This window comes from Numenius arquata, chromosome 2 (genome assembly GCF_964106895.1).
Source record: "Numenius arquata chromosome 2, bNumArq3.hap1.1, whole genome shotgun sequence".
NCBI lineage: Eukaryota > Metazoa > Chordata > Aves > Charadriiformes > Scolopacidae > Numenius > Numenius arquata.
Genome location: NC_133577.1, coordinates 15938435 through 15954640, shown reverse-complemented (window position 1 = coordinate 15954640; position 16206 = coordinate 15938435).

Sequence of the window (16206 nt, the reverse complement as noted above, 5' to 3'; positions counted from 1 at the left end):
GCTCTTTGATATTGGGAAAGAAGCAAGGGAAGAAAGACGCAGGGAAGATGTTGACTGATGAAGAAGACAGAAGCAGTAAAAATAGATGCAGAGAACGGAACAGAAAGAGCAGGGGGGAAGAGTGAGAAGGCAGCAAGCCAGGGAAAGAGCAGAGGCAGACGTGGTGATGAAAGGGGAGCAGAGAGAAAGGGATAGAAGTACAACTAATTTACAATCCTGAGCATCTTCAGCTGGAGCTCTGTTTAGAAGCCCAAATGTCACAGCTATTTCAGAAACAGAATGAAAACTATGTAGTCTAGAGGGGAATAGACTCCCTGTACGCTCATGGCACTAGACTACCATTTTATATGTCTGGGTGACAGCATGAGACATTTGGATCAATAGCTACAGTGGTTGAACCCTGCAAGTTACAACTTTACTGTAACACCCTGGATAACCTTTGCCAGTGCTTCAGACAAACACTTACAAACCTCCAAGTCCTTCTTTGGGACACTATAAGCAGTGGGGCAGTGACATGAGCCAGTTTGCAGACATCTGAGGGCACCACCCTGTGTAACAGCACCCTTTCCTTGATAAAGTTATGCAGAAAAGCATGACCTAGGTTTTGATCTCCTAAGACACATGCCTCTTGTTAAATAAAAGAGGGCCCGGGAACAAGCTTGGGCAGCGATCATCTACTCTGCCTGTTATCTCACTGCTTGATACAGATTCATATTGCACCAAATATTCATCCCCTAGACAAATCTGCTATAGACTAGACAGCCCTAAGCAGAAAGGGTGCAGATCAGTCAGCATCACATCATTCTAGGGCCAGGAGACTGCCTACACCAGTCTTTTCTTCAGCTCTCCGTGCCAGAAGAAGGAGCATGGACCTCCACAGCCCTGCATTTGGGGATTATCTGTACCCCTGCTAAGCAGTGACCCCATGGCAGAGACTGCCACAAAGAACCGGATAGGAGTAGCTCAAAGTACGTTGTGCAGACCTTAATGACAAAGCTCGGTTTGCAGCAGAAGATGGCAAGGTTCTAAGCCATTCCTCACCACTCAGTTCATCTTTCATGCACCTTCAGTGCTGCATCCCACGGGTTTGGCTCTCCCATGCAAAAATCATTTGCGTTCCACACTGGAGTGCAGAAGCCTGACTCCAGCCCCAGAAACACCGCGTGTTCATAGGGCTCACAGTGTTACAACATATCTCGTTAAGAAGCCAGGCTGGAAAGGATATATGGAAAGCTTGGTTTTGGAGATTAAATAAGTAGTGGATGTTTTGAGATCAGAGCAAGACCTCTTCATGGGGCAATTGGTGATGTTTACACTCCCCTCTCCCACATATGGTACAATCACATTCCAAGTCAGGACACTAAATTACATGCAGCTTTTTCTCTGACAGATCTTGTGTTTTGGTTTTTGTTCCTGTTGTTTTTTTCCCTTCACTTTATTAATCTTTCTTCCTCTCACCGCCCACTTCCATCTTATCTCCCCATTCTTTTCTTCCAGATTTCCTTTTTTTTCTTCCAAAAGGTGGCAACTCTACTCCATGGAGTATGTCCTTTCCCAGGCCTCCAGATCAACTTAGTGAGCTGTAGGCTAACTTTGAGACATGGGAAAAGTCAATTCCAATCAACAGGGTTTCCACCTTTTGGCAGTCCATGAAAGCAATGCACAATGCATTATACTCCCCTCCCTCACTATTTCCATGGCCTTTAGGCTATTTTTACTATCTTGGTTCCAAGAACAAATATAAACAAATGTAGTTCTAGGAACTGTAGAGTACAACAAGCAGGGGGATCTGTATTCATTGCTAGGACAATGTTCCCCCTGAAACAGCAGGGGAAAATGGGGACACAGGGAGAGAAGGGAAAATCCAAACGAGGGGAAAAAAAAAAAAGTTGAGAGTGAAAGGAAAAGCAAAACAGGATCAAAGAGGCTCCTGTCTTTCTCCTCTCTCTGAGAAGAAAAAGAAAAAACCCGAACCAGACCAGTAGCGACCACACCAGAGACAGCCCATATCTCTGTCATTTTGAGCATGTGTAGGTGAAAAACTTACGGCAGGGGAAGAAGCCATCCTCCACCCACAGCCTGTGCTCATTCTCACACACTCAGCCTTTCCTCCTGCTGCACTGGTGCAGAGGGTGGGAGGCACATGGGGTTTAGTCGCTGTCAGACCCTGGGGCTCCCACAGACTCATCTCCACCACAGCCAGCAACAAGGGCTCCGTCCTTGCTGCACTTGCACATTGTTCCTCTTTGCCTGTTGAAGAAGATCAGGTGCCACACATTTGGGTGCTCGCAGATAGCCTGTTCCTCACTGACTTTAATCCTACTCAGGGAAAACAGCAGAAGCCTGTGGCTCTTCAAGCACATCTGGGAACGCCTGCTCATCTGGTTTTCAGCTCAGTATCTGAGGCACACGGAGGAACCAAAAGGACTCATCAGCTGAAGCCTTCTCCAAGGTCAGCTGAAGGAAAGACAGCCAGAGGAAAAGAGGTTCCTGCACACACATTTTTATAGTCCGTATGGGACTTCCCTCATCCTTTTCCTCTTTACCCGGTCGCTCTGGAGGCATCAGAGAGTCTGCACCGGACTCTGCCTTCCTGTTCTGATAGATACGCCATAATCCCACGGCAAGTTTGTCAGGACCCTTGCTAATGACTTTGAATAACCGAGTAATTCAGCCATGAGATAAGACAAACTGAGTTCACCAAAGGCTATTTTACACAATGGAACAAACAGGAATATTTCCAGAGATGGGTGTAAAGGCCCCCCATGTTATCAGACAGCTGTGAATCACAAGCTTGCTTTCTCTCTCAGACGCACCTGCCTCAAATCCTGCCTGGAAAGATTAGGGAAATCACATTGGGTTTGTTTGTGATTTTTCATGGTTGCACATCCCTCCCCAGTGACCCTGTTTCCACCAAGTTTGGAAGCAAACATTTCTAAATACTAAGAAAAGGGCTTTGTGTGAAAGTTTCCAGCCCAGTTTCGTGAGAGTAAGTGTGAAACTTTTAAACCATATCAAGAAGCGTGTCAGTGCAATGAAGATTTCTGGGAGTGCCACTCACTAGCTGCCTGCTTCCCTCACTGTTTCCGAAGTGGGACTTTCATTAAAAAAAAAGAAATTTGAAAAACTGCAAAAACCCTTGCAGAGTTTTTAGTGCTAGCATTCATACACACGAGAAGAAGGTAATAGAGCAATTATTCTAGATCATCACTGTCCATCTTGTGGACATCTTTGGATAGAAGCAGCATGACTCCATATAGAAAACAATTCAGGTTCAAAATACCCCATGAGCCTGAATAATTAGCTGATCGCATTCCACATGGGAGAATTAATATATATCTCATAATTATGTGAAAAATTATTTAGTCTCAGCAAATTTCTGTTTCTGGGTTTCCAGGATAATAATTTGTGGGTTGTTTTTTTTTTACCACCACTGAAAAGTACCAAGATACGGCTCTGCAGAAAATAAAAAAGGGTGCAGGAGTTGGGTAAACTCAGAGCCACAGCAGAGATCCAGCGCACTTCAAGTGCACCAGCAAAAGTTCAAGTCATCCTGGAAGGATGGATGGGAACTAGCAATTCTTCAGTGCCTTTCTCTAATCTCTTTGTAGTTGTTTCTGGAAGCCCTTAGTGGTAGCTATTTATAGTTGACTCTGTTTTTGTAGTTTATCTGTCTCTGCTATAACATTGTGTCCTTTGTCCTAACTGCACAATACCAACCCAAAGGAATTCTTTACAGCTAGATTCTCACCTCTTGCTTGATTAACATGCTTTATTAATAGGAAAGAGGGACCAGGACACTTTCATCATGTCGCTTAGCTGGGCGTAAACCTTGCTGCTCATGATCCAGCACCTAGCACGCTACTTAAAATGGGCATTTCTGGATATGTGGACCTACCACAGGGTACTTCAATTGCTCAGTACTTTCAGTTGTTTTAGTGTTTATTTTCTTTTAAATGTCAGTGTACTTATTTAAAAGGATTTCCTATATTTTCCCTTCCTTGGTAAATGTTCCTGAATGTATTTAAGAAAAAAATACAAAGATGTAAATATCTGATGTGGAGATGCAAAGCAAGAATGATTCAACAAACACTTGAAAATCAAGGAATTGTTTATATTGGTCTGAGGTCCCAAAATCCTGAGCAACCAGAGGAACTGAAGCAAAGGCCAGTTAAAGATGAGTGTGTCTGAAAAGGTTGCATCATTTGTATACATTTTCCTGTGAAACAATCCTGCAGTGACTAGATGGAAAGTCTAACACCTGCCTCTTGGGAAGCTGGGTCGGGTAAAAGAGTGCAGATGGCAGAAGGAGTCCCTGAGATGGTTGCTGTGTTTCCAGGCTGAGCTTTCAGTTGTCAGGGTCTACAGACCAAACCCATACCTTAACAGAGGACCTTATTTAAGGGGAGTGCAGTGGTCAGGAAGATCAGACAGGTGGACCCTGGCAGTGTCACCATGATGCAAAGTGTGGCAGCAGGTGGAAAACCCTGGGCACTAGAAACTGGAAGGCATTGTCTGCAAATGCCTGTTCTTCCTACCATGAGGTTGCTTCCCTTGGCAGCAGCAGATGTGCAACCATTGACTCAGCAGTGCAGTAGCCAAGAGCTGGGGCTACTGAATAATGAAGGGATTTCACCAACCACAAACAGGGCATGGGACCACAGCTCCCTCCACCCCACACCCCATACCTCTCCAGCTCCATGCTGGACAGCTGCAGTGGAATAGGGAATTGGGGAGGTCTTGGAAAGTCTGGGAGAGTGACATCCACTGCCATGGTGGGTGGCCTTCCCTGAGGGCAGACCCACCATCAGTCCTCTCAAGCAGCCAGTAGTTCTAGTCCCATCTATCTGCTCCTCTGCGCTGAGATGAGGAGAGGGGGAATGGACCAGTTTCACAAGCACTTACCAGACTAACTGCCAGCTCCTTCAAACTTAGATTTAGGAGACCAATCCAAAGATGAGCTTTATGAAAAGGTTATTTGGAGGATTACTTCATATGGTATTTTTAGCTGAAGAAAAGCAAAAGGGATTTACTTTGGGTTTGTTTAATAAAAGAAAACAGCAACGTTACCATATCATTTCCATATAAGCATCAGCACAGCTGCTGGCACTGTCCTGGCCCCTCAGATGACTACCCCCCTCCAGCACTGTGTACAACAACAAACCACGCCTGGGCCAGCAGAGCCAAGGAGACATTTATGCTCCTGCACAGTGAGCAGCGAGGTGACGGTTTGTGCGCAGAGGCCTGATGCAAGACGAGGCCTGAGGCAAAGGTCCCTGGCTAGAAAAACTCCATCCTGAGGAGTGTTTGCAGAAGCAGCAGGAATACAAGGCACTGAGCTTGAATGGGGACAAAACACATGGGCAGCGTGACTCCAGGATCAAGGAGAAAAAAAAGGATATGCAGGGACAGCCAGAAAGCCCTGCGTGGGGTCCTGCACACATGGGCTTCAGCCCAGCTGGCACCAAGCTACATCTTTCTAGCACCAAACTCTTCACCACATCACACTGAACTCACAGGGAGCTGCGAGGGTGAGAGCAGGGGTTTGCATCACCGGGTGTCACCGCGGTGCCATGGGTACCCCCTGGGTGCAGGCTCCTGCTGGCTGCCATGCTGTGGGAGCAGGAAGGTCTTGTCCCCAGGAGAGGACCAAAAGTGGCCACAGGAGTGAGGGGAAGCACAGCTGCTGGTCCAGTAGCTGTCACTCTCAGGTACAGATTAGCAACGTAGCAATGCTGAAAAAGCATCCTTGACCGTTAATGAAGAACTAATACTGCCACCACCTCCATAGAGCACCCATGGGGACGCGGTGTTCCTGTACCCTCATACTCAGGCTGGGTCACCAATGACTCCCAGCACCTGCTTAGAAAACCCTGGCGCATTTCTTTGGACCTTCTAAAATTTTTCAGACATTTTTCAGCTTCTCACTTGCTATGCGGCAGTTGCATTTAGCAGATCTAGAGGGTATTTTTTTAAGATTATTTTTTCATAGAGTTCACTGTGTCTGGAAACCCCAAGATAACCACAGCGCAGACAGAAGTTTAAACAAAGTTCTTGCATGCTATCATCTGACTTACTTAAAAGCTTTTCTCTTAACAGTTGCCACCTGTAATTATCTAAGAGCACACAAAAGTGTTACAGGATGTTCTTGATAAGATCAGAGTTCAGGATTCTGCAGTGTACTTTTTCCCTGCTTGGTAACTATCAGATTTGTTTCACATTGGGTATGGCTTTGCAGTCTTGGCAGCACAGATCAGCCCAACAGAGCACCTCTGTGTGAACCACTGCAGAGTACCTCTGCTCCAGAACCAGCCTGGAAAGGAGTCTCTGCTGGGGTGTACATACCCAGTCGGACCTACCCTGCCCAAACTTATTGAAGGAGATGCTCTTTCCGGCTGGGTATGGTCCTCAACAGCTGTATTTCCGTCTGCTGTTCCCTTTGTGCCTGTAGAGTTCAAGAAAACAATGTTTCTCAAGTAGTGAAGCCACACATATCCCAGATACCAGATGTGCCCGATGCACAGGACCGTCCATGCACTACCAGGACACTCCGTCAGTGTGGCCGTGAGGCTCCTAGTGATGGGTAAAAAAGATGCAAAATACTGAGCTTGCATAAACGTGCTCAACTGATTATGGTTTGTCCAGAAATTATTGAAGAGACCTCCTAGCAGTATCTGTGTTGGCTGAGGTCCTTCACTGTCTGCTAGCTTGGATATCACCTGTCATCCTGGGGATGGCCTTGAAACTGGTGTAAAAGCATAAAGTTGGCATAGACCCTATGTCATGTGCACTAATTCAACAGAAACATGTGTTTGCCTCCAGGCGATTCAGGTCAGCTTTGTGTTCTGTGTGACCTGGGAACCAGCACTGGTATTACTGATGTGGGACAATTCTGCTGCAGGTCTCAGTGGAGACGTACCCTGAAATCAGGTGAAAAAGCTGAGATCACCACATCTTTTGCTGTAACTGAGGAGCAGATGCAGTTAAATATTAACATTGCTGTGATGCAGCTATGGCCTGGCCCAAAAATGTATGTAATAGCACATACTTTATTGCATGACTAAGCATGACTAAGAATAGTCACTCACCTGGATGCTGTCCACATGTATGACTACCCACTCTACCCACTCAATTCCAGTTTTAGGGACTCATAGAGATATATTTAATGATGATTTAGGCTGACAACTTCCTGGTACACCCATACTCCACTTACTCTTATGGACTCTTTACTTTATGGGAGCAGCCCAATAATTCAGAAGTTATTGCGAACCTCTTGTACTGAATGGACCGCTTGCTGCATAGGAGAGCGAGGGCATACGTTTTACAAGGTCACTCAGTCCAAAACACCTCCTTGGAGAACAGCCTGTGCGCTGTAAAACTGCCCATGCTGCTGGCTCTGCCGCCTCAGTCTCAGGAGACCAGAGTGGACCAGTGCTGTTTGCATGGCTGGCCATGAAGGTTGCGAGGCGGCTGTTTGTCCATCACCTGCTGAGTAACACAAGACCCTTCCTGCACCCACACCACCCCCCGCTACACGCACACAGAGGGACATGCTGTTGTTCCGTACTTGAGTGTGTGGCTCCTTCTGTGAATGCTTCCTGCTCTTTGTCCTTGTTTTTATCTTTATTTGACTTAGAGGCTGAGCTTCCGCAGTCACTTAATTAGCATGCATGACTCAGTGCCTTAGTTTCAGTCCACCGAGAAGGACTCTTCCACAGGGAGGTCCCCTGCCTTCACTAAGCCAATTCCTCCCAACTTGAGAGCTGAGCCGCTCCAGCCCAACAGTGCCCTTGCACTGGATTTATGGTTCAGCCATGCAAAGTGTCAAGTCCAAAAATCTCATTCCACCTACTCCCTTAGCTGCAAAGTGGCTAGGCTTTCCTACAGCTATTTCACTTCAAAAGCTACTTGTTCAAGAGGTGACCAACCCTACAGATGCTCAAAGGTAACAGCATGATCTCACTGAAGCATGTGGGCAACTTCTACTCACCTACCACTGCCCCAAACAGGATATATAATGGTGACCATCACTGTCATGTTGTTTCTTCCGCCACCAACATCCACATACTGCCTTATTTCTTACACTGGAGGCAGTTATTGAGGCACCTGCTGTGGTGGGGAGGGGATTACTGAAGCCTGCTGGGCAGCATAGCAGGACGATTAGCCACTGTGGAGGAAGACTCAACCAGAAAACATTGGTCTCTATTTCCTAAGTCCTATTCCACTTGCTGTATGTTTGGCTTCAACCTTGCTTGCTGTCTGGTTTCTTTGCCCTTGAACCTGACTCCCCTTACTTCTCTGACCAGCCTTTTTTAGACTAGTTAGTCTCACTGAAATTTCAGCAGTCCTGAGGATAAAGCGAGGCAGGGCTGTCTGCATTAATGATGGGTCTGTAGCATTCAGCCCCAGTTCTCTACTAAAGGCCTTCTGTTCATCCATGAATGTTGGGTCTGTATGTTTCCTTATGTTCCTGACTTAAACTACCGATGCCTTCTTGCTATTGCTCCTTGGCAGCTTTCTTTATCCTTGCAGACCCTGAGAGATTGTGTTTGCGTTATCTCATTTGTAGCTGCAATTGGATTTGTGCCATCAGTATGTTTCAGTATCTCCCAGAAGTGTAGATAGATGCCCAAATGTTCATAAAACCCAATTACAAGATATCAAAACTCAAAAATTTGCAACACAAGCTAAGATATGGAAATAAAACTTAGGAAGCTCTCAGCTTCTCCTGAGAGGAAGACTTAAGAGCACCTACCATGACAAGTAGTGTTGGATACCTCCTCCTTTACTGGATCAGCACCTCACTTGCACCTGTACAGTGTCAGAGGCAGCAGACTGAACACAGAAGCTCACAGAGAAATGTGCCGTTTCTCAGCTACAAAAGGGCTGGTTTTACAAGCAATTTGAACAGAAGCAATAGTTTCAACCCCTGCTTAGCAGAAAGCCCTTTGAGAAGCATAAATATCAGGGCTGATAGCAATTGTGTAAACAAACACTGACAAACTGCATCACAGCTGTGTGCATATGATACTTAACTCTCCAAAGATTTGAACTTGCAGAATATATTTGAACTCCTTTGGCATTCAGAAAAAATACACTCAAACTCAGAGGCAAAAAATCTTTCTCTAAATCTGTTGCACCAATTGATCCCCAATTGCCTTTTTTCTAGGTCAGTTTTAACTGCATCACTGCTCTTTTTAATAAGTGTTGTGCATCTGATTCCAGGCCTTCTGTCATGTGAAAAGCAATTTATAACCATGCTAAAAGAAATGGGTGTGTTTACCCATTTCACAGAAGTGCTAAAATGGTTCTTTAACTGACGATCATACAGAAAATTCAGGAATAATCTGCATAATGATACTGAAATCTTCTGGCATGGGGTGGGTGGGGGCTTCCGTAATTGCCTCTCAGATCACATTCACACCAGTGATCCTAAGAGCTGCATGGTGATACACAAGGAGCAGGGCTGTCAGAAATTCAGAAAGTCAAGTCTCATAATGTTATACTAGCTTTTATTTCGTTAGGGCTGGCTTGAGACAACTCAGTGCTCCTGGTAACAGTATTTTGCTGCCTCAAGGATTGAAAAGGATTTCATCAGGGTCAGGCCAAGGATAGGGGCTGCAGGAGGAGTTAGGGGGGGTCTGCACCAGGTTGAGGCAGGGCAGAGAGGTGAGTTTGGGGTCTTCAAAGAGAACTAATTGGTCTTGAAGGACAAGAGCAGTCTCTCCCCATGTCCTTCTGTTCCTCTCCATCTTCCTGGGGTCAGGAAACTTTGCCCCGGTACAGTCTTGTTTGATGAAACAGAGGGTCATCCTGTCCTCCATGCAGCCATCCATCCCTTAGAGAAGCACCCTCTTCTTCCTGTTCCAGTGGGACCCCATCAGGCAGGTACTGTCCCCCACTGTGTAGAGGTGGAGAAAGGCACAGGCCGGGGCAGAGCTCCAGAAAGCAGGGATCTGGAGCCCCCTGATGCTAGAAATAATGGTGGGATGTGCTGCTCCTTTGTCACCTTTGCTCTTCCTTCAGGCTGACCAAGGCAGAACATGGGCAGCAGAGACCCACAGAGCTGGGAAGGGGGCATGCCCTGCTCGGATCCCCCCAGGCAGGGCAGCCTCATCCCCTGCCACCACTTTGCCACCTTTGTACTCGGCCCTGGTGAGGCCTCACCTCGAGTGCTGTGTTCAGTTCTGGGCCCCTCACTACAGGAAGGACATTGAAGTGCTGGAGCGTGTCCAGAGGAGAGCCACCAAGCTGGTGAGGGGTCTAAAGAACAAGTCATATGAGGAGAGGCTGAGGGAACTGGGCATGTTTAGTTTGGAGAAGAGGAGGCTGAGGGGAGACCTCATTGCCCTCTACAACTACCTGAAAGGAGGTTGTAGAGAGGTGGGTGTTGGACTCTTCTCCCAAGGGAATAATGGCAGGACCAGAGGAAATGGTCTGAAGTTGCGGCAGAGGAGGTTTAGATTAGATATTAGGAAGAATTACTTTACTGAGAGAGTGGTCAGGGACTGGAACAGCCTGCCCAGGGAGGTGGTGGAGTCGCCATCCCTGGAGGTATTTAAGAAACGTGTAGACATGGCACTTCAGGGCATGCTCTAGTGCCCGAGATTGTTGGTTTGTGTCTGTTTGTGGGTGGGTGTGGTGTGGGGTTGTGGGCGTTTGTTTTGGTTTGGTTTTGGTGTTTGGTGTTCTGGGATTTTTTGGTGTTTTTTTTGTTTTGTTTTTGGTGGGGTTTTTTTTTGTTTATTTGGTTGGTTTTTTTGTTGGTTGGACTAGATGATCTCAAAGGTCCCATCCAACCAAAAATATTCTGTGATTCTGTGATTTTGCCCCTGCTCTGAGCTGGGGTGAGGTCCCATGGGGTGGCCCCATGCCTCACATCATGCTGTGCAGCTGTCATACCCTGTCTCAGCACAGCAGTAAGTACGTGGTTAATATGTGCTATCTATAAGCAACCACATCACCAAGACCTTACTGCAAAATTAAATGCTTGCAATTAACTACATATTAAAGTCTTGCTGAAAAGGGCCAGTTCTCAGCCTTGCAGAAACGTCTTGTGTCCTGACCTGCTTGCTGCTTGCCAGTTTGCTTTTTCATATGTAAAGGTAAGAAGAAAAATTCTTACCTTGCAAAATCACAGGCTTCCTTTAGCTGTGCTCTACCTGCAGCCTACTTAACTCACCTCTTCTTTCTTATTAAAGACACGGAGCTTCCCCCACTCTTGCAGGGCTGCCAGTTCAAAAGGAGCATCTATACATGGGAGAGAAAGAGTCAATACGTGTAAACCACCCCAGAAGCGACTATGCCCAGGCTGAGAACAGTGAAATAGATTACGGCAGGCTGGGTTGAGACACAAGGATAACGGTGGATGGCCTGTGTTGTACCACTCCAGAGCTGGGAAGGCTGGTCTGGCCAGGTCCAGGCTCAGCTCTGCTGCTGCTGGATGTAGTAACCCCCTCCAGGCAGCTCTGGGAGGAGTTTTGTGAACCAGATGAGTGAGTGGGCTCAGGAAAAAGCTCTGATCAACATTTAACAAAACCCACGTGTTTTTCCTGAAGAGCCTAGCAAAAGCTCCAGGCTCTGTGCCAGTAGTTCCAGGGCTGTCTGGACTCCGTTGCTCCCCTTGGTAACCTGTTATTGCTGCCACCTTTGATAAGAGCGGCTGTGCAAACCCCAGACTCATTGTGGGGTGACCTTGCCATCTCCTTGGGAAGTCAGAGCAGAGCAGCAGGACCCTGGGGACCATGGCACAGGTTCTCAACAAGCCAAGATGCCCCAGAGCAAATTCCCTTTCCCCAGGCATCTCGAGCATCCCTTGCCCCAGCCTAAGCAGCTCCTCACACAGCTCTCAGGCAGCTCATGGACCCAAATACTAGTGGAACAGAGGCTCAGCAACACACGCATCCTTGGCAAAAGCCATGCCACCTCACAACCGAAGAAATGAAATGATCAGATAACAAACTTCAGCAACATGTCATGCTCTATGCCACAGCAAAAGCTGAGGAGTGAGGACCATGCACCGAACTGTTGTTGTCATTGAGGGAGATATTCTTAGGTTGCACAATATTAAGTGGCAATTAGTGTTTAATGAGAAAATGAGATCAAGCTGTGACTTTTGGATCTAGATGCAAATAATCAAAAGCTAGAGGCTTTTTGCCAAACATAGTGTAATTATCATTTAAGAAAAATGTGTTGGTAGTATGTGAGCCAACCATAAAGCACACTTTGTGTCTCTCTGTTATAAAATATGTTCTCATGGTGCAAATAAATACCAAGTGCAAACACGTGTTGTTTGAAATAACTTGAGCAGCTTAAAAACAAGGTGTGTAGGCTCCCTCTATAGTCAGCTCTTAGATCTCCAACTCTCAGAGCTATCCCATGACAGAAAGCACTAGTGTATCACAGACTCTTTGACAGTCCAAATTTGCTTAAACACTTTTTAACAGGCACCTTTCTCCAAGCAGGATTCATGTGAGGTCAGACCACCCACAGTCAACCCCATCGTGTGCTCAGCACTTTATGCCTTGATTAATTTGTCAGAAATGTCCCCATGTGTCAACACCTCATCAAGATTAGCTGTGTACTGTGTGGTGCTCCAGCTGCTATTAACAGCTCTGGGTGCACAGATCTGCTATTAACCACCACTGTAGGCTCCTGCTATACATCTGGATATATATCTGGAGATACCTGTCCTTGTCTGCTGACTAGACGGGCCTGGACAACAGGCGTGGACAACTAGCTCAGTCTAGATGCTCAGCTTTTACAAGGCTGACATTAGTTCAGGTGAAGCCCTACCAAAAGCTGCAAGACAGCTGGTCTCCCTGTCACTACAAGGAGGGCATCCTGCTTCTTCCCTCTCCTTTCCAGCTTCCATCTCCCAGCAGCTCCCAGACATATGGTCTGTCCCTTCCCTTGTGCTGGTTCTTCCTCGTCCCTTCACTGAGCCCCTATGACTGACTACTGCAGGATAAATCTACCCAGACAATTGCTAAGACCAGCTTCTGCCTACTTAGTTGCCTTAATTCATGGAATAGAGGACCAACAAAAGCCAGAATGGACCATAGGAAAGGGGATGGGGAGTGGGACCTTCACACCAAGAAATCCAGCTGGCTCACCTTGTCTCATGTACCTGCACCCTAATGCACAGGCAGTGAGCCCCAGTGGGAGCATGACTCACCGTTTGGGTGCTTCCAGTGGTTCTCCACAACATTCCTCAGAACGTAGTATGTCCTGCTCAGATCCATGGTAGCATGTGGTTATGGTAGACAGCATCATACCCAAAGCTCCCTGTTAAACATCTGTGCCCTCGTTGTACTCACAGGAAACAGAGCTGTGATAAAGTCCATACACATAGGTAAGCACCTAACCAAAATCATTACTAAATCGTGTAGATGAAAAAATGTCTCACTAGAAGCAATTTAATGCAGAAATATTTACTCATGCAGGAAGGCTTGTAGGAGAACATCTCAGGAAGCACCTGAATAGAAAAGTCTGTCTGAGGCACCTCTAGTAAATCATTTTAGCCTCAAAGACCTGAAAACCAGTATCCCTGAAGAGCTAGCCTGTTAGGTCTCTCTGCCTCAGTTTCTCGGTCTTCAGGAGTGATTTCATTAGAAGACGCTTTGAGATCTTCAAATGAGGACTATTGTTTGACAGCAAAGACTTATATATACTATCATGATCAGTATGCATTGTTTTTATGGATGGATTATACCCGTCTTGTACCTGTAATTTTTTGTCAGCGGTGTTTTAGGCTTTGCTTTCTTCACAATCCACCCAACCCTCTGAGCATACATCTAAAGCTCAGGAAGGTCAGAGTACAGGAACGCCTACCCCAGCTTTTGGAAGGCTGACACGTTTTAAAGCAGGCATGGTAATGCTTCACTACTGTGAACTGAAGGGATTATTGATTATATGCAGTAAACTTGTCGCAGCTGACAGATACTGTTTCACGAACTTGCCACTGCAGGGCAATATGGGTCTTCTGTCTGAGGCACAGAGGCCCTCTGCTAACAGAGGCATTTCATAGATTCATAGATTCATAGATTGGTCCAGGCCGGAAGGGACCTCCAAAGGTCATCTAGTCCGACCTCCCCGCAGTCAGCAGGGACACCCCCAACTAGACCAGGTTGCCCAGGGCCTCGTCGAGCTTCACCTTGAATATCTCAAGGGAAGGGGCCTCAACCACTTCCCTGGGCAACCTGTTCCAGTGTTCCACCACCCTCATGGTAAAGAACTTTTTCCTAATATCCAATCTAAATCTCCCCTTCTCCAACTTAAAACCATTGCCCCTCGTCCTGTCATTGCCGGCCTTTGTAAACAGACCCTCCCCAGCCTTCCTGTAGGCCCCCTTCAGGTACTGGAAGGCCGCTATGAGGTCTCCCCGGAGCCTCCTTTTCTCCAAGCTGAACAACCCCAGCTCCCTCAGTCTGTCCTCATAGCAGAGGTGCTCCAACCCCCTGATCATTTTGGTGGCCCTCTTCTGGACCCGCTCCATCAGGTCCATGTCCTTTCTATATTGAGGGCTCCAGACCTGCACACAGTACTCCAGGTGAGGTCTCACCAGAGCAAAGTGGCAGAATCACCTCTCAGAATCACCTATCATTTCAGCTTTGTTTACTTTGCTCCTCTGGCTGCCTTACACGTTATGCCCTGATTGATACTGTGCCGCATCTGTGCTAATAAATAAAATGGGCAGGCCCATTTTTTATTGCTGGAGACACGGGGCGTGACATGGCTTACATCTGTACACACCATCCCCAGTCAGAGTGATCTTTTCCCTTCCACCTACCAGAGACAACCTGTCTGGGGTCACCACCCCAAACCTGCCTGGGCATTGTGAGGACTGTGCTAATCAGAATCAGGCACAACAGTACTAGGGAGGGTAGTAAAGATTAAGTAGGCTGGATATGGGACAGTGCTTGAGCCTGTACACAGTCCTGTTTAGTTTCTCAGTACAGATGTCACCCTGGCAAGCTGTCACACTGCCTCCATTCGCCTGTGCTAAGATCCACCAGCAGAACTGCACACGTGCTTACTCCCTGCTCTGTCCCCAGTGAAATGGAAAAAACCCTGCTGCAAAATGTCTTAAAGAGATCACATAAACACACTCAGGTGTGTCCAGGTGACAAGAGTCACATGCCCTTATGTTGGTGGGACTTCACAGGCCCTTATGTTGGTGGGATGGACTGCTCAGTTCCCCTAAGGCTGGTGTCACTGTACACATGAGGGAGTATTGTCAAGATATTTGAGGGCAGCCCAGATGTCAATAACAAAAACCTCTGGACATCATGCAATAGCTGAAGCTACTCAGGGGTCACTCCCACTGCAGGACAATACTTTGCTTACTGGCAATACATGAGAATACTCAAGTGACAGTGGAGGTTTTCCAAGAGAAAGAACATCAAATCTGCCTCAAAAGCAGAGATACAACCTTCTGCCAGAATAACAATACTTGCATCAGTCTTTCTTCTCACTCTCCCCAGCATGAAACTACACCAGGCAGAATCAGGAAAGGGAGTAAAGCAAATTTCCAATATGCTTTGTGCACTTCTTGTTGCATGTAATTCGTGTTTGGCTGACCCAGGCTCTAGCTGTTAACAAATGCATGAAATGTGGGCACCGCTGGGCAGTCTGTGTGCAGGTGGGTGCAGCCAGTGCAGTGAGCTCCGAGAGCATTAATGGGGGGAATAGCCCATTCCCTCCTCCTGATGTAAACCAGACCTGAACAGAGATAGGTAAACAGTTCATTTGTAAAACGGTCAAAGGTCTGGTCTTTTCTTGGCTGTGAAAGATGTTTACTGCAAAGTAGCAGTCCCATTTGTGATTCATGACACTTTCTAGGTATGCCGGTCGTTGTAACTCAACCGGGCTTGTTAATAATATCCTTTTAAAATATCATGTTACTTATCACCTCCGTTTTTCTCCAAGGTTCATTGTTTAGTTTTGTGCTTCATAAAACTCAGAGAGGTCATCCAGTGCTCCTCGGGGGGGAAATTAACTAGTGACAGCAGCCTGCTCAGGGATCCCCTTCAGAAGCACTAAACAAGCTACAAAGTCGTTAACAGTCTGGCTCGGGAAGAGGGGTAATAAAACCTATCTGCAGAAAATTTGCAGGCAGAAATCTTTGCCCATAGATGTTTTTTGTCCAAATCCACACTTTTGATGTTCAGCTGCACTGAACCTCTTCCAGTCCTCCATCATTGC